This window comes from Octodon degus, unplaced genomic scaffold (genome assembly GCF_000260255.1).
Source record: "Octodon degus isolate 3935 unplaced genomic scaffold, OctDeg1.0 scaffold00115, whole genome shotgun sequence".
Taxonomy (NCBI): Eukaryota; Metazoa; Chordata; class Mammalia; order Rodentia; family Octodontidae; genus Octodon; species Octodon degus.
Window position 1 is genome coordinate 1,891,495 of NW_004524691.1, and position 23,583 is coordinate 1,915,077.

At 39.0% G+C, this 23,583-nt stretch overlaps 1 non-coding gene across 1 annotated transcript; it reads right to left on the reverse strand.

Annotated features, from left to right (window-relative positions):
* Positions 1-7,507: 7,507 nt before the first annotated feature.
* Positions 7,508-7,641, reverse strand: LOC111812177. The gene has a single exon (XR_002817749.1). It is a non-coding gene; the product is annotated as a small nucleolar RNA SNORA70 (small nucleolar RNA).
* Positions 7,642-23,583: the final 15,942 nt, after the last annotated feature.

Genomic DNA, 23,583 nt, shown 5'->3' on the forward strand with positions numbered 1-23,583 from the left:
CGAGCCCGCCCGAGGCGGCGCAGGGTCGGGGCCTCGCGCGCCGCGCTCGCGCCGGGCCGCCCTCGCGTCTTCCCGCCACCGCGTTTCCCGCCTGTCCTTGGGGGAGGCCCACTCCGTCCCCTTGCGCCGGCCGCGGACTCCTCGGCGACGGCGCTAGCCACCCTTCCCGCCCCCTCCCCATCCTCGGAGAAGAGCGGGCGGGCGTCAAGCTTCGCCCCCTCCCGTCCAGCCAGCTCCGCGCTCGGCGGCTGCTTGGCGGGGCCGCTCCTCCGTCTTTGGATTCCCGGGGCGCGAGCAGCTGCCCGCACGCCGAGGGCCGGGACCGCTGGGCCCGAAAGTTGCTGCCGGGACGTGGGGAGCGTGGGGCCGCCGCGGGCTGCTCCTCGCCGTCAATGCGCCTTTTCCTTCAGACCACGCTGTACGACGGGGCCCCTCAGTTCCGCATCTGTGTTCAAACTCTGATTGGTCTGTACTTTCGGAGCCTCACCGAGTCAGGGGATTGGGAAAAGTGCACGGTGGGGGGTTGCGATTGCCTCCTGTGCTCTGTCTGGCCTAGCCTTAGGAAAGGACGTGGCCACTCTGCGTTCCGGTGTGTGGGATTCTACACTCCTGGAGGAGAGCGGTGTTCTGCATCAGGTCGGGCTAGCGGCTTAGTCAGAATGCTAATACTTTTAGAAAAGTGACGTGTGAGTGTCACATCTTGGTGGTATTCTCTATGAGCAGTTGCTTAGTACCTGATAATCATTCAAAAATTGTTGAAAAAGTGAGTAAAAAATTAGAGTGTAGTTTGTTAGAGGTAGCAGATAGGCTCCAACGGAAGCACGTGGGGTGCTCAGACTATTAGCTGGATCTCAGCATTGTAAAGCTGGGCAGACATTCACACCTTTCGTCTCTGGCTTCAGAAACTATTAGAAACTTCTGTGCAGCTCTTCAGCATTGTACTCCGACTTGCAAAGCATTTATCGTACCTAATTTTGAATCTTGCAGCTTATTGGAAAGATTCATCTTTATACTCGTAGATAAATGACGTGTAATAGGACTCAGCCTAATTTACACACTTTGAAAAGTGCACAGTGCATTTGAAAAAGAATATTTTCACAAAATAAGTGGCGTCAGAAAGTATAAGGTTCAGTATCCAAATAATTATGTCTTAGGAGTATTTAGCATATATTTTTTTCCTCTAACGTATTTTGTTTTACTCGACATAGAATTTTAAAGTCTTGATAAGTTTGATATATTTGAGCCTAAGGTGAATTAATTTTTATTTCAAGGTCTTCTATGCTCGTTTGCACGGTACTTAGCATTAAAAACTTTTAACAATTACAGTGGATTAGAATTAGTTTCAGGGAGCACAATCTTGAGATTAACATTTAAACAAGTATATGATTACATTATATATACTCTTAAGAGGAAAAAGTGACAAGCTGTGATGTGCTATTCATTATAAGTATTGAAGTGAAGATATGGCTAAACAAGGAAATATGCTCAGTAAATAGTTGGAAGATTTCTGAGAGATCCATTTACAAATCTGAGTCTGTTTCTGTAACCTACCAGTGAACCAGCCACCTTTCCCTTGGGAGTAAAGTACACGTGTTGTGTACAAGCTTATTTTGTATATTCAGTGTCTCTGTTGGGTATAAATCCTAATTCATACATTAAAAGTTGGAGAAGGGCTAGTTCTGAATTCTTTCTGGTACATTCCTTTTCGTTTTCGGTACTGGGAATTGAACTCCAGGACTTGTGCTTACCAGACAGGTGCTGTGCTGTTGAACTATATCCTGGCCCATAGAAATGGCATTTTTGTGTGCTAGAACCTAAAAAATGTAAAAGCATTTGGGTTATTTTCATCAGGTTGGCATGTTTATTTGAGAAGATGTGTGAAGCCAGGCGGACCTTGAACTCAAGGCAATTCTCTGACCTCGGCCTCCCAAATGCTGGGATTACAAGTGTGTGCCACCATGCTCATCTATCTTCACGAGTTTAACGTAGTATTTTAGAGCTGGAAAGCCGTGTTTTAGCTTTCTGAACTGAAACCATATGTAGCTGGGTTTAGAATGTTGCCTATTTATTTATTTATTTATTTTTTAAGAACAATAAACACCTTTATTACATGAGTTAAACCAGGAGGGAAGGTTTATTTGCCTTTCCAGGCCTTGATTTTCCTCAGATAGAACTCCAGCTCTTTGCCCTTTAGCACACAGTAGAACGTTGCTTTTTAATTTTTGTCTTTAGGCTGTGTGCTTAAGACAAGACTGTTTAGTTAAGAAAATGATATTGTTCAGACAACTAAAGATTTTGTGTAAGTCAGTTCTGGTTGGCGCACAACTGTAGTTCCAGCACTTGGGAGGCTGACGCAGGAGGATTGTTGTGGTGGAGACCAGTCACTTGAATGACATAGTGAAAAACTGTCTCAGAAAACAAACTTATTTAATGTGAGCTATAGCATAGATTTTATTTTAAAACATTTTACACCATGGCAAGATTATTTGTGACATGAGTGTTTCCAGGTTTTTTTTTTTTTTTTTTTTAAAGGTATTATTACCAGTATTGTCCTTTGGGTGACTTAAGTTTTCCACTGTTTACCCCATCTAAGCACCAGGCTCTTGGTTGGGATAAAGATAGTATGTGTTCTACCCCCTTCCCTGAGATACTATGACAAGGATATATCATCATACTTGGATATTTGGATTAAATATGCCTCATTAGTACTTATTGTGCTTAATATAAAATTTTAATTGTAAGATTGAAATTTCTAAGATAGAGGTGTTAGATTTAGTGGAACTGCAACCTGGAACTTTTATCTGACATGCATTCAAAATTAACTGTCACTTTACATAATAAAATGTTTTATGAAAAAGTTTTCAAGATTCAAATGTGTTTTTACTTGATTTTTTTTTTTTTTAATTTAGTTTTTTTTTCTGAGGCCAGGGAGATGTCTCAGAGGCATAAGCACCTACTTGGCAAGCACAAAAACCTGAGTTCAGTCCCTGGCCCTGCATGCCATGTGGCGGGCAGTTGCCATCTTGGCACAGATGCTGGTGTGGTGGTGCATGCCTATAATCCCAAAATTTGGGAGATTTGAGAGTGAGACCAGCCTGAAGGCTACAAAAGTGAGCCAGCCCAAACTGCATAGTGAAGGGCCACCAGTCAGCAGATTAAAGCTCCTGCAAGCAGGCACAGGGGCTGGGGGTTCGATCCCCAGGCCTGCCAATGCTTGTCCCGCCCCTGGGGCACGCTGAGCTGGCAATTGAGACTAAGCGTCATGGCACATGCCTGTAATCCCAGCTCTTTGGAGACTGTAAACAGGCGGATCCCTACAAGTCTGATCTAGTAATGAGACCCCAAACATCCTGTAGACCCTTTCCTAAAATACAAAACAAAAACAAAAACAAAACCTGAACTACATAGTGAGATCCTTTCTCCAAATTAATTGATTAATTACTTTAGTTTTTTCCTTCAGATTTTGTTCTGGTAGTATGATCTAGAATGGCAATACCACTATTGGGGACAAAAAGGAAATTATTCTTGTTGTAGTGTGTTTTTAGAGAAAGGTTTTGAGTGTTTGCAGGGAACCTCAGGTGACATTGCCTTTAGAGTAGGACAGTTTGTTATCTACAGAAAATATTTAATATTGTGTGTATGTGTTTATGTGTGGTCAGGTTGAACCTGGGGTTCATACATGCTAACTATTATTCTACCATGGAGCTTCAGCCCCAACCCAAAAATTGTTTTTTAAAAACATATGCTTGTCCTATACTTGTTGAAAAATATATTTATCTTTCATGTTATTTGATGAATTATACTGTATTCTAGAAGATCCTGTTTAAATTAAGGAATAATTATTTGCCTTGCAGAAATATAAAATTTTCCTTGTTATGGTACATATATTCTTTTTTTCCTACTTTTACCTTATTTTGATGCTTAAAATGAATGAAGTCTTCAAGGTTATTTATGATTTTGAAGCACTATTTATTTATTTCAATCTTTTATATAGTTGGTATAGGGTCTCCCTATGCAGCTTAGATTCAGTGATCCTCCTGTCTCAGCCTCCCCAGTGATGGCACAGCATGCGGTACCAGGAATCAAACTCGAATTCTTGTGCCTCCAGGCATGCGCTTAGACCACTTAGTCATCTCCCCAGCCCCTGGAGCACTTTTTGAATCAACAAAAAAGTAATTGTTTCATAGAATTTTGAATCTGTATATTGCATATATATAATTCTACAATATGCAGAATATATTTTTCCATGCCATTGTGGAGTAAAGACATTTCTGTATTTGCTAAAGAATCCTAGTGATATAAAGAACAGCTTTGCTATAGTAATACCATGACAGTTCTTGTTAGTATGATACTGAAGGAGTGTGCTATAGGTGTGCCTTCTTTCTAGGTTTTTGGTGTCCTGAACAGAGAATTGGACAAGACACACAGAAAATGCAGTGAAAGTACATTTATTTATTTATTTTTAAACGGAATGAGTGACTTTATTTATTTATGTTGGTGGAATCAGGGATTGAACTCAGTCCCTTGAGCTTGCCAGGGAAGCACTTATTCTCCTGAGCCATCTCCCTGGTCCCGAAAGTACATTTATTGAAAGTAGAAAAGAACTGCATTTTCCATGGCAAGAACAGGTCAGGAACAGGCTCACCGTTCCTGAGTATAGGAAAGAAAGAAGTCTTATGTGTCTAAAATTCCTGGATTGGCCTCCTCCACATGCAAGGTGTTGGAACAGTAATGCAGTCAAACACTCAGTTGCCTGTTGGCCTGGTGTAAAATTTAAATAATCTGTGGAAAGGCTGCCTTTGCTTCCTCCCAGATGTTTCAGTCCCAGGACTGAAAATAGCGTGTTGCTTTTGTTTTTTCCTGACTGGCCCTGCAAATCACACCAGGTTAAAATGAGGGGTTAAAAATAGGGTTTTCTGATTAGTTCAGTGTACAGTGCTTGGGAGCTGTGGTGTCATCTGGGTCCTGTGTTCTGTGTGAGTCATCTGGGTTTTCACTACCTTGGACTCTGTCCAGTTGTCTGCATTGCTCCCAACTCTGTTCTCTACCTCAGGTGAACACTTTTCATGGTTTCAGTCAGGTTCATGGTGTTGAGAATCTATTCTGTTTTGTTAAATCTTTGTAATAATTAAGATCATTATAATGTGATGGGCAATATAAGGTACAGTATTGGGTATGCTAGCTGACCATAATACCTGAGTGTAAAATAAGTATGAAGAAAAATTTGTAATAATTTCTGAAAAATAAATGTTACCAAGAAAAAAATACATCCTTGTGAACAAATACAATGTAGGAAATAGTAAAAATGACAAAATTCCTGTAGCAAAAATGTTTAGGTTACTGTCTCCCAAACATTATTCAGGAATATATGTCACCTCTTAACTACATGTGTTTCACAAATAGTGTACACTTCACTTTACCCAACTTATGATGGCCTAGACGAGGTAGAGGCTTTTGGCACGATGTGGAGGTATACCTAGTGGCTAGCAGGAGTGGCTTCAGGTGTTTTTCCCCTTGTCACCCAAAGGAGTTAACTACCCTACACAAGGTATTGCCAGGGTCCAGATGAGCATCAGGACAGAGATGTTATCTGTGTGTGACTTTTACACTGAATCAGGAGTTAAAGAATTCTGTTCCCTGCACTTGCAGGGATAATGTGACACAGCCATGACTGGAAGTAGAAATAGAAAGTGAAAACCTAGTAGCTTATCCTATCCTTCATTAATGTAGTTTTTCATAATATATTATTTAAACATGAAAAATCTGAAATTAATGTAAAATTAGGCTTGATACTGGAACAACAGATATAAATTAGGACAGTCCTAGAAAACTGGGCTGTATATATGGATGCTCCAGTTGCAGAGCACCTTTTCTGAGTGTGACACAAATTTCTTCAATGTTGATGTCTAAAATTTTGCTAAAATTTTAAGCCGAGTATGTTTGTTAGGGCTATTTTTCTGAATTAATTATGTTAATAACAATTATTCAAAAATTCTTTTGAAAACTGTCAAAGTACCTCATTTTTAAAAGTTGAGAACCAGTCAGGTTGAAACGGATTAAATTCTAAAATAATTTTCTGTAATCTGCCATAATATTTATAAAGGATGTTTCTGAAACCTTTACATTGCTAGGGCATATCATGTGCTCAGTTACTCCTATTTTTTGTTTTGTTCTGTTTTGCTTTTCCCTGCATTTGGTGCTTGAATGCAGGGCCTGGAGCATGGCAGGCCAGCTTTTTACCATTGAACTACATTCCCAGTCCTTTTTAAAATTTTTATTTTCCTTTGAGGCCATGCTTGCCTAGAATTTGCAGTCCTCCTGTTTTAGCCTCCTGACTCCTTGAAGCTACAAGAAAGTGCTTCGACACTGTTGTGGTCAGGGTTTGCAAGGGAAACAATACAGGACACATAATTTATAGGATTATTTTATAGTAGGCACCCGAAGAATCAAGTTCAAAACAGCCGAAAGACCCAGAGGGCCTGAATCATGCCAATATCCTGTGTTGAGTCCAGCTGAAGACCTAGAGCCCACAGCAATGTCTCATGCAGGCCTGTTTCACAAATCTGTGCTGGAAGGGCCCCAAAGCCTGGCAGCAGGATGAAGGCTCTGAGCTAGCATGCTGAGGGATCTGCACTGGAGCTGAGAAGCAGTGCTCAAAGTGAGAATCAGAGCTCCCCTGAAAAGTACCACAGCCATCCCTAGCAATAGTGAGGTTCTTATTTGTTCCATCGATGAGAACAGGTAGGTCCATGTCATGAAAGCCATCATGACAAGCTTCTCCAGGATAATAAAATGTGCCATCTTCCCCTCCAGAGCTGGGAAGTGACACTTAAGATCCTCCAGAAGGAACAGCCCCAAGAGAATCAAAATCTCTCTTAACAGCTTCACTTTCTCTCCAGTTCTTTTTATTTTTTTTGGCAACAATCCTATGGTGGGCCTTCTACATCCAGTGCCACATCAGTTCAGTTCAGCTGGGTGTTACAAGTTACCCACTAGTTGTCAGTCTGCCACAAATACCAGCTATTCCTCTTTATCTATGGGAAAACACCTTTTTATCTTTTACATGACTTTTTTTTTTATTTTTTATTTTGAGCAGAGAGAACATTTATTCATGAACTTGTTCAGGGTGACAGAGTGGAAGCCTTCAGGAGTACAGGGCTCGCCACTTGTCCAAGGGACTGTGGTTCGGGATGTATTTCACCCCGCAGCCATCAGGGATGAGGCACTTCTCGGCCACCATGTCTTCAAATTCATCTACATTGAACTTGGTGAAGCCCCACTTTTTGGAGATGTGGATCTTCTGGCGGCCACGGAACTTAAGCTTGGCCCTGCGTAGGGCCTCAATCACATGCTCCTTGTTCTGCAGCTTGGTGCGTATGGACATGATGACCTGTCCAATGTGGACCCTTGCCACTGTGCCCTGGGGCTTCCCAAAGGCACCCCACATGCCAGTCTGGAGCCTGGTTTGGGGATGGCAAGGTCAGATACACAGAATGCCCGCCAGGAGGAGTGTCTCCAAGGTCCCTTAGGGCAGCCTATACAAGCAACAGGCTGTATACACTACCGAGGAGGTTACTGTGTGCAGCCACTGCACACTGGGCACCCACCAGCAGGGAACCCAGTTGGCTTAACTGACTGCAGTACATGACATTTTTCACAAGCAAGTTAAAGGAAATTTTTAGTAATCATAGAACCCTAACTATAAAAATTTTTGATTTATTTTTATTTTATTTTATTTTATTTTTTTTGTGGTACTGGGGATTGAACTCAGGACCCTGCACTTGCCAGGCAAACACTTATTCTACTGAGCTATCTCCCCGACCCCCAAATTTTTGTTGTTGCTATTTGTTTTTGGAATTCCTTTTATATTCAGGATATCAACCCCTTGTGGCGTATGTAGCTTGCATTCTTTATCTCATTCTGTAGGTTTTTCTTTCACTATGATGACATTTTCCTTTACTGTGCAGAAGCTTTTTAGTTTGATATATTTCCACCTGTATATTTTTATTTCCCACACTTTTTTTGTTATTGTTAACACACACACACACACACACACACACACACACACACTCTCTTACTTCATATTCCAGTGTCATGAAGTGTTTCTTTTTCTTTTCTTTTTTTTTCTCAGAACCAGGGATTGAACTCAGGCCCTTGCACTTGCCAGGGAAGTGCTTATTCCACTGAGCCATCTCCCCGGCCCCAGGTGTTTCTTTTTTCTAGTAGTTTCAGTTTTAGGTCTTAACTCATTTTGTATTGATTTTTCAAACAAGGAAGAAATGGGATCTGACTTCATTCTTCTGCATAGAGATATCCCAGTGTATGTATTTTTACACCTTTATTGAAAGTCAATTGGCTGTAGGTGTATGGGCTTTCTTCTAAGCTTTTTATCTGGTTGGTCTGTTTTTATTTACTTCTTTTAAAGAGAATAAAAAAGTACAAAACAAACCTGTGTATCTGTTTTTATGCCATTACCATGCTACTTTAGTTTCTATAGCTTTGTAGTATACTTTGGGGCAGGTAGTATGCCTTCTTATTTGTTCCTTATGCTCAAGATTGCTTTGGCTCTGTGTGTGTGTATGTGTGTGTGTGTGTGTTTCTACCTGAATATTTTCTGGTTCTGTGAAGAATGTCATTAGTATTTCGATAGAAAGGGCATTAACTCTATAGAATGTTTTGGGTAGTTTGGACATTTTTAACAATATAATTCTTCTAGTCTGTATGCACAGGATGTCTTGTTTTGCTTCACTGTTACTGAATCCAAGGTCTCCTGGCATAGTACTATTGTGACTGAGCTAGCTACACACATCCCCATGTGATCTCACTGTATTCTCCATCAAGATTAGAAAAATTTATGATTGTGTTGTCTTCTGAGAGTTTTGTGCTTTCGTCTCTTGTATTTAGGTCTTTGTTCAATTTTGAGAATTTTTGTGTATGCCAAAACTCCAATCTTTCACATGAGGCTGTTGCATCATAGCAACATTTATTAAAAAGGTTGTCCTTTCCTTTTGAAATGTCTTAGCACTCTTGGTGGAAATCAAAACCATTTATTTTTGGTCTTTATTCTGTTGATCTATGTGTCTTTCCTTATACCAGTTGTCTTGAATTTGTAGCTTTGTGGAATGTTTTGAAATATAAGAGTGTGGATCTTTAATCTTTGTTGTTTTACAAAATTGTGTTTGGGTCTGGGTTCCTTGAATCATTGTAGATGGCTAACATTCAGTGTTTCACCATCAAATGTGACCTTTGTCATGAGGTTTATACAGATGCCTTTTGTTAGGCTGAGGAAGTTCCTTTCTGTTTCTAGTTTATTGGGTATTTTTATTTATTTATTTATTTTTTTTGGCAGAACTGGGGATTGAACTCAGGCCCTTGTGCTTGCAGGCAAGCACTTATCCTACTGAGCCACCTCCCCAGCCCTGGGTATTTTTATTATTAAAAAATTAAATATTTTTTCATGTTTATTTACCTAATCCTAATGTCATATTTACCTAACCATAATCCTTCATTGCTGTGTGTATATTATATATTAAACTTTTTTTTTTTTTTTGAAAAGGGTCTTACTAGGTAGTCAGGCTGGCCTTGACCTCAGGTATCCCAAGTTGGCCTCAAACTCTCACCATCCTCCTGCCTCAGCTTCCTTAGAGCTGGGATTATAGGCATATGAAATATCTCAAAGATTCGTGATTCCCTAGCAGACTGGCTCGTAGATTTGGATGAATGTTGACCTTACTGACTCTGTGGCAGATCTGACAGTTGGTCAGTGTGGTAGTATCTTTTAATATGTGGGGAAAGGAGGTAGTTTGAAAAGGACCCCTAATGGTTGTTTTTGAGGTAAAATGTATATGCAGTGAACTGTACATATGTGTATCTTTAATTGTACAGTTCTTGTGTACTCACTATCCTTGTTGAAATTGAAGACATTTCTGTCACTCCCAGATCTCCTTCATGTCTCTTGGTAGTCTCTCCACTCCTATAGCAGCAATTGTTCTGATTCCTATAACCATGGATTAGTTTTGTCTGCCTGCTTTTGACCTTTATAAATAGAATCCTACAGTGCTTCTGGCTGCTTTTATGAAGCATGTTGTTTCTAAGATTTATTTCTATCATTTGTATTGGTAGTTTGTTGCTTTTTATTATTGTGACATTTCAGTATATGGATATATCAGAATTTGTATTTTCATTCACTTGTTTTTTTGATTTTTAAGTTTTATTTATTGATTGGATATAGGGTCTTACTACGCAGCTCAGACTTGTAGTGATCCTCCTGTCTCAGCCTCCCTAGCACTGGGATTACAGGCATGTACCACCCCAACCTGGGTGGCATGCCATGTGGTACCAGGGTTCAAAACAGGTCCACAAACCTTTCAGAGCTTTCAGTGATACAAATAGCCCATTGTGGTACATGTGCTATAGGTTTGCCACCACTGGCTTAGTTAAATTGTTGGATCAGGGTACTCATAGACAGCTTTGGTATTTCCCCTTTTTTAGATTGAAATATGTAGGCTATTATACAGGATACTTGATACCTAGATGATAAAACCTTGACATAAACCATTTTAAAAGTTGTATTATACTGTTTTATTTATTCATGTATATTTATTTTTTTATTCATTCATTTATATTTTGAGACACAGTTTCTCTGTCCTTGAACTTCTGGCAATGTTTTTGCCTCAGCCTCTCGAATGCTGGGATTACAGGTTGTGCCACCATGCCTGACCAACATAATATTTTATTGTTAAGAATTTTTTAAAGGTATCTATTTAGTTGTATTTTAGTAGAAACAGCTTATGATTTGTAGGCACACAAGCTGCTTTTGGCTTGACTTCATAAAGCATGTACCTGTGCAAAGAGCCATTTTTTATTTGATAATAGAAATCTGAATTAATTTTAAGTTAAAAAATAACTTGATGATAAAGCTTATGACGATTAAGAGCTATGGATTTAACAAGATTTTTAAAAGAATTTTTTATGTATTTGATAACAACCAAATAAGCTCTGACTACGCAGCTCGGACTTGTAGTGCTACCCCTCTTTTCAGCCTCTCCAGGGCTAGAATTACAGGCAGATTCCACTCTGTGGACTGCTGGTGCATCATGTGGTGCCAGGGATCAAACTGGGGAGCAGACGTTTTAGTCTGCTGAGCTATCTTGCTGGTCCCACAAGATTGGTTTTTGTTGTTGTTTCTGGTTTTGATTTTTAAGATAGCATCTCATTATGTAGTTCAGGCTGTCCTTGAACTGACTGTATAGCCCATTCCAGCCTCAGACTTGTGGTGATCTTTCTGCTTTAGCTTCATAAGTACTGAGATTATAGGCATGTGTTGCTGTGCCTGCCACAAGGTCAGATTTTTAAAAAAAAATTAAAATGTAATAGAGCTACATTTTCAATAAAATATATTTTACTGAAATAATTAAGTAAAACATATTATTTTCTGTTATTTAATAAGAAAATTTCTACAAGCTTATTAGGTCCATCACTTATCTGTTATTACTTGTCTTTATTATCTGTTACAGTCCATAGAGGGTTCACCAGGTCTGGCTCTCCAGGGGCTAGTTAGTAATGTTTCTAAGTGACATCTCTCATGTCTTTACTTCATTGCGCATCCTCTTATTAGAAAAGGCAGAAAAGATAAGTGTGCATTTATATTTCAGTATTTAAGGTTATAAAGCTAACCATAATTATAGGCATTATGTTATTGATCTACTCATATTTGTTATATATATATCAAAGTAAAGCAGAATAAAATTTATTTAATTATATGTATTTAAGGGGTATACTGTGATTGTTTTCATTTTTTTTAAATTTATTTTTACAGGGTCTTACTACATAGCTCCAACTCTAGTGATCCTCCTGTTTTCAGCCTACACAGGGCTGGGATTACAGGAGTGCACCACCATGCCCAGACTCGGTGGCCAGCTCAGCGTGCGTGGGGGCAGGGCCAGTGCAGCGTGCGTGGGGGCAGGGCCAGTGCAGCATGTGATAGGGATCGACAGGCACTTAGTTGCTGAGTTATCTTGCCAGTGTTTTGTTAAGACAGGGTCTTGCTTTAATCTAGAGTCTTCTTGAACTTGTACTGATCTTTCTGCCTCAGTCTCCTGAGTGCTGGGACAACAGGCATGGCCACTATGCCCTGACAGCATGATGTTTTGGCAAGCTCTATTAATGGTTCAGAACACCCTATATATGCTTTTTCTGTTGTTACTTTAGCTGGTTTTAGAAACTTCTTCACAAAAATACATGATACTGTTTTTTTATTTTATTGTGATGTAACTGCTGTGGTCATGATAATGCTGGTAACCAATCATAAAATACAAGTGACAGCATTTATTTCTTGCTTAGGGGTATATGGATTAGCCGGCCTTGCCCAGCTCATTTGATTTCAACCTTTTCTTGAGGTTAGTGGGCTCTGTTGGTGGCAGACACAGAGGAGGGACGTAGAAACATTGCTTATGCTTGGCATACTATGTCCACTCTTGCTCGACAGTAGTGGCCAAGGCACATCTGCTTGAGTCCAGTGTCAGATCAGTAGTTGTACAAACTGTAAAGTTAAGTGAGAAAAGGCATAAATAACAGGATGGTAAAGAATTAGAGCCAATGATGCAGTCTGTTAACATAGGGAAAATTAAAAACAAACAGGTAAGAGTGAAGAGCATGTGATTTCTCTTGCCCCTGTTATCATCCAGCATACAAGTAATTGACATGTGGTCAGTTTCACTTTTGTTTATCTAGTACATCACGCTAGGAGTTAGATATGTCTCTAACGTTTAGTGTCTTTTTTTTTTTTTTCTTCCTTTTTATGTATTTAGTAAAGGGTTTATAGGGTCTCACTACACAGCTCGGACTCATAGTGATCCTCCTTTTTTCTGCCTTCCGAGCACTGGGGTTACCAACACACGCCACCATGACCAGTCTTCAGTCGCTCTCAGTGTACCCTGGGGGCGGGGCCAGCAGGGCATGCAGGGAATCGAACCCAGAACCTGTGGCTGCGCTTGTAGTCCACTGAGCTATCTAGCTTAGCTGGCCTTTTTTTTTTTTTTTTTTTTTTTTTTTTATGTTTAGTTTTGTAAAGCTTGATCAGTTGGGTCAAGTAATGGTCTGCTACACACTTAACTTGTCTGTTTGTGATAAATTGGCAGCATGGTGAGTTATGAGAAGGTGTTATTCTGTTAATCGTGGCGTATTTTAGATGACCTCACTAGTATTTTCTCCCTAGGACATATTTCTTCTTTAAGGAAAATTCTCAGAATCTTTAGGAATTCATTTCTCTTAAAAGCTTTTCTCAAAATGTATGGAATTTAATAAGCATAGCTATGACAGCTGTATCATGGGGCTAGTACAGTGCTATATTTATTGAGATATATTGTGATAACAGCAAAGTCTGGGTTCTAAAGTTTGGCATGTTTGAGATTAGTTCACTTTTGTTTTGGGAATTTTTCTTCTGCTGAGAACAGCGGAGTGGTGTGGAACCATGGAGAATTTAAATACCAGTTTAGGCCAGAGAGTGGGCCAGCGCCTCATAGGACTTGGAAAGGGTTTGAGGTTTATTGAACTTTATTCTAAGGAAATGTCATTGTAGGGTTTTAAGCAAAGATATTTGGTTAGGATTTTTTTTTCTTTTTAGCACACTGACATATTGGCTGAATATCAAACTATCATTAGTTGTGGAACAGTATAACATTGTGTCCTTGCCTCAGAGGTGTGATGATACCACCAATGTAAAATTGTTGTCCAGTGTTTATCTGGAATCTGATCATGTCACAGGAGGTCTTGATTGTTAGGCATTGCACAGAAAACTGGCATGAGATTAAAATAAATAAGTTGTAAAAGATCATAAAAAGATGAGGAGGTGCATAGTGTGGACTAAAGGAGACCAAGATACAACAGTGTGTGTGGAGTGTTTTCTTTGTTGATGATGTTCTGGAATTCAAAAAGTAGGTATAAAGACACTTAGTGAAAGCACTGAAAATTCTCCTCTGTCCCTCTCTATAAAATTGTTAGCTGTTACCACCTTTCTGTCCAATAGAACGCAAGAATTTATTCCTGTTATGTAACATTGGACTTGTATCAGTCAAAACTAAAACTTAAAAAAATAACAAAAAGTTACTTTGGGAATGAATTATGTACAATTCCTGCTAGCTAAGATTTATACTGCTAAAGTAGTGTAGGTTCAGATGGAAGTAAAATGTAGCAGCATTTTACTAATTATAATTTGATGAAGAAAGTTTGAAGTATATTTTTTGAAGAATAGTATTCATTGTACCATACTTCAAACATTTTTATAGATTAAAAACATTCAGAATAAGAGAAGGTGAGTAAAGCACATGACAAGGCAGCAGAGCTGGGAAATCTGATTTCATTGTCCTTGACCCCCTCATCCTCTCAGGAATAGAGCCTTCTGCGAGCTTGGGTCTTCTGCATGTTTAGCCAACAGCTCTACTGCTCAATAACTTTCTTAGCCCCCTTTCCTCTTTTTTTGGTTGTCCTAGACATTGAACCCTGTACCTTCACACTAAACTATATCCCCAGCCCTTTTTTATTTTAAAGAGAGTTTTGCTAAATGGCTAAGTCACTTACTTAGCTGGGCTGAAACTTGTGGGTCCTCCTGCTTCAGCCTTCCATAGTGCTGGGATTATAGGCATGTGCCAGTTCATTCAGTTCTTAGATATTTTTTATTTTTGAGGCAGGGGCTTGGTAAGCTGCCTCCACTGCCTTGAATTTGTTGTTACCATCCTTAACTCAGTAGTTGAAATTGCAGGCTTTGCTAGTGCATCTGATTTAGTTCTTTAATTGGTGAGCTCAAATTTTGTTCAACATTGATGTAAGTTAATGATCTTTTATGAGCATTTCTCAGGTAGCCCAGCTGTTGGATAATTTTGTGAAGAAAATGTACTATTTTTGAGAGTTACAGATCTGACTAGAAGTATGGTAAAATTTTGGCAGTTGTCCAGTAATGGAAAACAAACAAACATAAAACAACTATTCTGTTAAGTTTTGAGTATCCCATGTGTGGGCAGGTGTTTAAAAATTCTTTTCTAATCCTAAAACGTACTGTTTTGACAACTAAAGATTTCTACAGTGAAATAATTTTTTTTTCTTAGAAAGGATAGATAGCTACCTGAAGAAGTTTAATATTGATGAAATTCAATTTCCAAAATCATTTATATATTTACTTTTTTTAGATACCAACTTTATTTCACTTTCATAGCAAACTTTGTGAAGTAGTGAAACTTTTTTTTTTTTAAATTTTATTTATTTATTTATTTATTTTTTTATTTATTTATTTATGTGTGTGGCCAGCTCAGCCCACCAGGAGGCGGGGCTGGCTGGCATGTGGTGCTGGGGATTGAACCACAGTCCCTTGCTTTGCTAAGCTTGTTCTAAGTAGGTGCTTTAGACCACTGAGCCATCTCACCAGCCCCAGTAGTGAAACTTTATTTATTTATTTTTTATGGCCGGCTCAGCCCAGTCTGGGGGCAGGGCTGGTGTGGCGTGTGCTGCCTGGGATCGAATCACTGTCCCTGTGTTTACTTGAGCTTGCCTAAGCAGGTGCTTTAGACCACTGAGCTGTCTCACCGGCCCCAGAAGTAGTGAAACTTTAAATATCAAAGTATTTGAAAATACTGTAACTTTGAAGATATTCTTCCTAAACTGTTATCCTTGTCTACTTGCCTTTTTTTTTTTTTTTTGTTACTAAGGTTCAAACTCAAGACCTTGTGCTTGCTAGTCAGTCACTTAAGCCACTGAGCTATCTCCCCAGCTTGTCTTCTTTTTTTGTTTCTTTTTTGTTTTTGTTTTTGAGGCAAGGTCTTCCTCTGTAGTCCAGACTGGCCTTGAACTTACTATGTAGTCCAGGCTGACCTTGAATTTGCAGTGATGCTCCTGTCTCAGCCGCAGAATTGCTAGGATTACAGGCATCGACCACCATGCCTGGTTTCTACTTGGCTTCCTTAGTAGAAATTATTTTGGAGGTTAAAAGATCTTGGCAAGTGACACCCCAAATCTCATTTTCTTTATAGAAATCCACACATTGTTATGAATAAAATAATGTATGAAGCATCTGAAATAATAGGTACAAGACAAATGTTGGTTCTCTTGCTTTTTCTTTAAAGACAGATTTTGTTTTGTAGTTCAGGCTGGTTTTAAATTTACTGTGTAGTGCAGGCTGACCTGAGCTCTCTGTGATCCTCCTGCCTCAGCCTCTTGAGTACTAAAATTATATAGGTGTGTATTATCAAGCCCAGCCTCCAATTTTTTTTATTGTAAAAGAAAAGCATAGAAAACTTCACAGAACATGTATCATTGAGTAGATGCTAAGTCACATGTACTTTTTTATTCAGAATATGCAAAGTGCCCTGTCCCCCTTAAAGTCTAGTAGTTTTGATGTGGTATATCTTGGATAAGTCATTCTAGACTCAGTCTAATCTTGAATCGTAGTCTTTCATGCTTTCCGTAGTTTTCTAGTGTGTTAGCTCAGACAGAAATAGCACATTCCATTTTTCTATGGAGTGTATCTCTCTGGCTTTCTCTTCGTAGAGACGTTATTCTTTTCTTGTTCCTTTTTAATTTTATTAACAGTATGGAATTTAGTTTCCATACTTTGTTTTCACCTTATGTAAATTTTATTTTTCATGACTGTTTAGAAAGACCATTAGTTCAAATGGCCTCTTACTAGTTGATCTCACAGCAGCTTGTTTTCTGGGGATTTCTGGTTCAGTCTCCTCTCCTGCTTTAGTCTAACCTGTGCCACCCGTGTGTTTTTCAAGTGCACAAACCTTGTCTTGAAGCTGTTGTTCTCTAACTGGTGGCTGTGCTTTTAAAAAGCTCATGCATGTTGGATGCTGTGGGTTTCTGTTCTCAGGTCATTTGATGAGAGGCCAGGTTGCTTTTCACACAGAAGCATGTAGCACCGCAGTGTGTGAGTGTGGTAGATTGTGTGTTTGCACCAACCTGTGTTTTGGGGCTCTTGAGGGCATAACTTGTCACATGTACCACATGCATGTGGTAGATGTACCATGTTACCTGGTGAATGTTTTGGGTTCTGGTTTTGCTATTTGTTTAGTGATTATGTGTGCACTTAGGGAAAACCCCAAACAGTGCTATCATCTTTCCAAATGCTGCTAGGTCATCCCACTGTATTCCTCAAGAGGTTGCCGAAGATGGTTTAACTTCCCCCTTGTTACTTTTTCTTGATAATTTAAAAGATACCTTTATTTACTTTATTATGATGACTATAGGGCGCTTGATGGGTGTTAGGCTTAAACTTTTAGGTTTTCATTTTTCTTCAGTTTTTTGAAACAGGATCTCACTACAGTATAGGCTGGTCTTGGGCCCAATATATAGCCCAGGTGGGCGTCAAGCTCATGAAGATCCTGCTTTCTGAGCTGAAGTTATAGGCCTATGCCACCATGCCTGGCTCAAACCTATAGGCAGGCCAGTGGTGACAAACCCTATGACAGTTCGGCCAAGTCACCCTAGCTGCCCAGCATCATTGGATAAGTTAATTTTTTAGTACCAAAATAGTACTCAGGTTTAATTACAGTGTTGGCACTTTGCAATAGGTAGGTAGGTTTGGGTTGCGCTTTGGGCACTCAGTCTGTAAAAAAGTTTGCCATCTCTGCTTTAGGCTTGATTTTTAAATAATTTCATAAATAGATATAAAGGATTTTCTTATTTTATGATGGTGAATTTCATTTGTCTTGACAATTGATATTGCAGTTTCTGTTCCCAGTAGGGCAGTTTTACTAATCTGTTGGAAGTTTAGAAATGTAATTATCAAACTTTACCACTATTGAAATTAGAGTAAATAATACAAGGATTTTAGTGGAAAATAACTTCACTGTTATTACTGGGGGTGTTGAAGTTGGACATATTGGATAGGCAGATTGATTAATACCTGAAATAGAACTGAGACAAGGATTCAGTTTCTTCATGGCTTCTGGTATCATATAGCTTAACTTTTAAAAAAATAGCGAAACAATGATGCTTTTTTTCACATCTTTTAAAATGCATTTATTTGAGAAAGAATGATTTGACTCAAAGATTACATAAAAATAAGTATGGTTCTTATGGTGCACGATAATAAAGTGACCATAAAAATGATCATACAGTTGGATGTGGTAGCACATACCTGTACTTCCAGCACTTGGGGTGCTGACGCAAGGATGATTACTGTGAGTTCAAGGCCAGCCTGGGCTACCTAGTGAGTTTAGGGCCAGCCTGAACTATACCTAGTGGAACTCTGTCTCAAAAAACAAATCACAAAAATGATTATACAGATTGAAATTCTGCGAAAGTTTTCAGAATCAGGAAATTATTATTTTGTAACCTTTAAAAAACAATTAAAATTCAATTATAAAATTATAGGGAAATAAAAAGTGATGACACTGTGTAAGACTTAAAACACTAACATTGACTTTTTTTTTTTTATATGAGAATTGAACTCAGGACCTTGCATTTGCCAGGCAGGCACTTTTTCTGTTGAGCTATATCCCTGGCCTGAGAATTACAATGCTTTGTCTTGTTTGGGTAAGATTTATCAAGAGTAATTTTTGTGTGTGTGTGTGTGTGTGTGTGTGTGTGTGTGTGTGTCTACATGTGGACTGCAGGTTGAACCCTGGGGCACTGCACCACTGACCACATCCCCAGTCCTTTATGTTTTTTACCTTGACACAGGGTTTCTCTCAGTGGCTTACGCTAGCCTTATACTTGAAATTCACCTACCTGTGCCTCCTGAGTAGGTGGGCTTATTATAGTCTTGTATTACTGCTCCTACTGAGAGTTGCTTAATAGTGTTTTCCTTCTTATATTTCCATGTCTTCGTGGCTCTCAGCACCCTTTACATCTTTTCCATGTTTTATCATTTCCAATATTTTATTTGTCCTTTGTAATTTTGGGGAGGTTGGAGCGATGAGGGAAATGCCAGATGGCAGTGTTTGTAGTTTTATTTAAGCATAAATAAAATGTGTTCATGTGCTGTTCATTTCCTTTGCTGTAGAGCCCAGCATTGATGATTTTGATGGCAGTGGGTCTGCTCTTTTTTTCATGATGGCGTTGAGGTTTTGTGCATAGTCTCAGGAGATTAAGATTTAGCATTTACTCCTTGAGTCATGGAACTGAAGCTTCAGGAAGCCACTAGCTGGACCTGAAACTTTAGGAAGCCACTAGCAGTGTGCTCTGTTTTCTTGTTGCTCCTGATGGTGGGCATCAAGAACTGGCTCTTGATAGCTTGCCGCACCCTATTGTCAGCAACTCTGGTTCTGTCACTTAGACTTAATTTGGATATACAGGTCTGACTACTGCTGGATGAACTTCTAGTTTCTCTTTTTGATGACCTTGGGATTCCAAGTGGTTTTAGGACAGGCATGAGGTGTAATAGGTGATAGCTCTCACCTCCATAGGCAGTGCAGGGAAGAAAGTGGTCTTTCACACTTACACTTACTCTTTTTGATGGTACTGTAAATTGAATCCAAGGCCTTTGCACTGAACTATATCCACAGCTTTTTTTTTTTTTTTTTTTTTTTGAGACAAATCCTCATTAAGTTGTCTAGACAAGGTGGAATCCTTTTACCTTTTACCTTTAACTTCCTAGAATGCTGAGATTTACAAGAGTATGCCACCATATTTGGTTTTTTTACATTTTTAATACTATGAAATATCTTGAGGTCTTCTTTAATGTGAACCGTTTTCCTGAATCACTTTCTCTGAGACATCATCCTTTTTATCACAATTTTGTTCCTTATTGCTGTTGAGAGGTTCGACCATGAATCCAAGACATTCAAACCCCAATATTGACTTGGCCATGTGGCACTTGGCTGCAATCCTAGCAATCTGGGAAACTGAGGCTGGAGGCTTGCCAAGTTTGAGCCCCTTCTTGGGAACTTAACAATTTAGCAAAAGTTTTTTTTTAAAAAGAGCAAGAGATGTGGCTGATGCTGGGTCATTCCACAGTGTGGAACAGGATGGGGGCAGGAATGCTGCCATTGTCAACGTGGTCACAGTCAGCTGTGTCTCCTGTGGCTTCATTTACACTTGTTTTGCATTTCATCTCCAGCATTATCACTTTTCATTTTGCTGCTTTTTTTTTTTTTTTTTTTTTTTTTTGAGATGGGGTCTTATTATGTAGCACAGGCAAACTAACCTTCAACTCATAGCAATCCTCCTGCCTCAGCTCTAGTACTGGGATTACAGAAATGCACCACCATGTCTGGCTTGCACTTTCATCTTTGGGTTGTCCATATTTGTAAAATATCTAGGTTTATCAGCTAGAGACAGAGGAAATACAACTGCACTTGGGGATGTTTGTTGTACAGTAGCTATTTGTCAAAAGACTTTCAGGATATAATTTTTTTACTGCTGTTGTTCATCTGTTATTTATGGGCCAATTTATGAACTGAAAAACTGACAGTAAAATTTCGACTTTATGTAATTACTCATAGTTAATATATGATCACTGAAATTTGAGCTGTGTTGTTAGGGGCTGGTGTTAATTAAAACCTTGTTGAAACCATGCTAACTTAAATTTGTGCATATCAAAAACATAAAACAGGAATTCCTCCTATAATATAAAAAAGTTACATTTAGATCTAGAAAAAGCTAAGGTGTTAATGGGAATGAGTCTGAGAAATTTATATAGTAACATACACTCTTATAAAATACTTTTACTTTAAAAACAACTAAAATTTTGGAGAATTTTTTTTTTGTATGTGTTTGTGTATACTAAGGATAAAGGATCTGTTTCTGTGTTTTCCTTTCTCTCTCCCTCTCGCTCTCGTTCTCACTCTCTCGCTCTCTCTGGTGCTACTGGAGCTAGAACCCTTGACCTTCGCAGTGCTACCAGGTCTCCCTGTCCCCCATCCCCAGTTCCCTTGTCCCCTTTAAGAAGTTACTTATTTTGACAGAAGGACTTACAGAATGGCAAAGTTGCCCAGGCTGCACTCAACCCTTCCATCTTCCTGCCTCAGCTTCCCAGAGTGCAAGGATTATATATGTGTACCACAACACCTGGCTGGTTATCCTTTCTTTTCTACATTATTAAATTTTCATGTGACTTAGCCCTTTGTTTTGGGGAACTGATTAATTCTTTCTGGGTGTGGACCCTCTCACAGATCCTTCTCTGTAGACATCTGTGAGGATTGCTTTTCCAATGATGTAGCAGAAGAGATTGTGGAGTTGTAGGTGAGATGTGCAAGAAGGAATGGTAGAAGAAAGCATGCAAGTAGCAAAATGATTGACCCTAAAAAGGCTGTATTTTTTTATTGGTGTATGTTTGTGATGTATAATAATTATATTTATCTTGAGCTGGTAAATGTGCATATCACATCTTAGTGATGATTATTATTACTTCTCCTCTGGCCTTTCTCTTCCCATCCTTAGTCTCCAGCCCATCTCCACAGTCTGTTTCTCTGTTTTCTGTCAGCTATAATTTATTTTACTCATTAAATTATTTGTATTTTGGATTTCTAACCATATGCTATTTCATTTAGCATTATGCCCCAAGATCAGTTTATTTTCCTACAAATAATGCATGTTTATTTTTTTAATGTGCAGATTTCACAACTGGAGGGAAAAGTAATCAGCAAAATATTTCTGTTGTAAAATTTATAACATTTTGAAAAGTATTAAATAAATTTAAAATTGTCTCTTGTGGGCATGGTGGCACACGCCTGTAATCCCAGCGCCCAGGAGGCTGAGGCAGGAGGTTTACCATGAGTTCGAGGCCAGCCTGGGCTACACGTATCAATTTAGCCTTAACTACATAGCGAGACCCTGTCTATAAAAACTAAAAATTGGCTCTAGTTCTATCATTCAGATGTAGCCCCTGGTTATGTTTTGGTGTGTATCCACCCATACTTTTTCATACGTGCACACACAATCTTGAACTTTTAAAAAATATATTAAAATGGCATTATATTGTAAAAGAATACTCAGTGAGTTTCTAGGGTACAGACAAATTTTTAGGGTTTTTCCAGTGGCTGCATCGGGCCCTCACACTCAGAGCCATTGCAGTACATTGTACTCCATAGAGGCAGCACTGGGGCAAGTGAGAGCCAGTCCAGCACTGGGAAACTATCCCTTGCTGAGGAAAACAAGACAATATGAGCAAAGGATATCCTAAGAAGCTGAGAGGCAAAATGTCATCCTGTGTATTCTTTGTGTAAACTTGCTGAGAGGAGCACAAGAAGAAGCACCCAGGTGCTTCTGTTAACTTCTCAGAGTTTTTTAAGAAGTGTTCAGAGAGGTGGAAGACCATGTTTGCTAAAGAGAAAGGAAAATTTGAAGACAAAGCTCATTATGAAAGAGAAATGAAAACTTACAGTCCACCTAAAGTAGAAACAAAAAAGTTCAAGGATCCCAATGCACCCAGGAGTCCTCCTTGGGCCGCCTTCTTGTTCTGTTCTGAGTATTGCCCAAAAATCAAAGGAGAACATCCTGGCTTATTCATTGGTGATGTCGCAGAGAAACTTGGAAGAGACATGGAATAACACTGCAGCAGACGCCACACGAGAAGAATGCTGCTAAGCTGAAGGAAAAGTATGAAAAGGACATTGCCACCTACCGGGATAAAGGAAGACCTGAGGCAGCAAAAAGAGTCATCAAGACTGAAAAAAGCAAGGAAAAGAAGAGTAGGAGGATGAGGAAGATGAGGATGAAGAGGAGGAAGAAGAGGATGAGGAGGCCAAGAGGAGGATGATGATGAATAAGTTCGTACTAGTGCAGTTTTTCTTGTCTATAAAACATTTAAACCACCGCCCTGTACACAACTCATTTTGAAGAAAAAAATTGGAATGTAAGGCTGTGTAAGATGTTTTTGAACTGTACAGTGCCTTTGTTTTGTATAGCTGACACACTACCGAATATGTCTTTAGATAGCCCTGTCCTGGTGGTATTTTCGGTAGCCACTAACCTTGCCTGGTGTAGTATTAGGGTTGTAAATTGGCATGGAAATTTAAAGCAGGTTCTTGTTGGTGCACAGCACAAATTAGTTGTATATGAGGACCGTAGTTTTTCATCTTCAATTGTATCTGATGCAGCTTATATGAAATAATTCTGTTACCTGAATACCACTCTGTAATTGAAAAAAAAAAAAAAGTTGCAGCTGTTTGGTTGACATTGTTAGTGTTTCTAAATAAATACTGTTTTTATTAAAAAGTTTATAAATGCAAAATTTAACATAAAAAATTTAAGGTAGAGACTAGACTGATAGAACTTAATGTACCAGTTACCCAACCTTAATTGATTTCAGTACATGGGCAGTATTGTTTCATAAAACCCACCTACTTTTGCATTATTCTGAGGTCAATTCCAGGTAAATATTTTAGTGTACATAGTTAACAGTTTAACTTTTTCCAGAAAAGTTATAAATGTATACAATTTTTTTAAAACCTATTTTAAAAAATTCTTAACATTAGGGATTAGATGCATATCTTATTTCCTTTTCTCAGGTAATACAGAAAAATTCTAATAAAGTTAATTTGAGACTCAGAGCCAGGCCTGGCGAGTGAGTGAGATGACCCGGGGCCCGCGGGCTCCTGAACACACCAGAGATATCTGGTCTGAGTGAGTGAGACGACCCGACCCGGG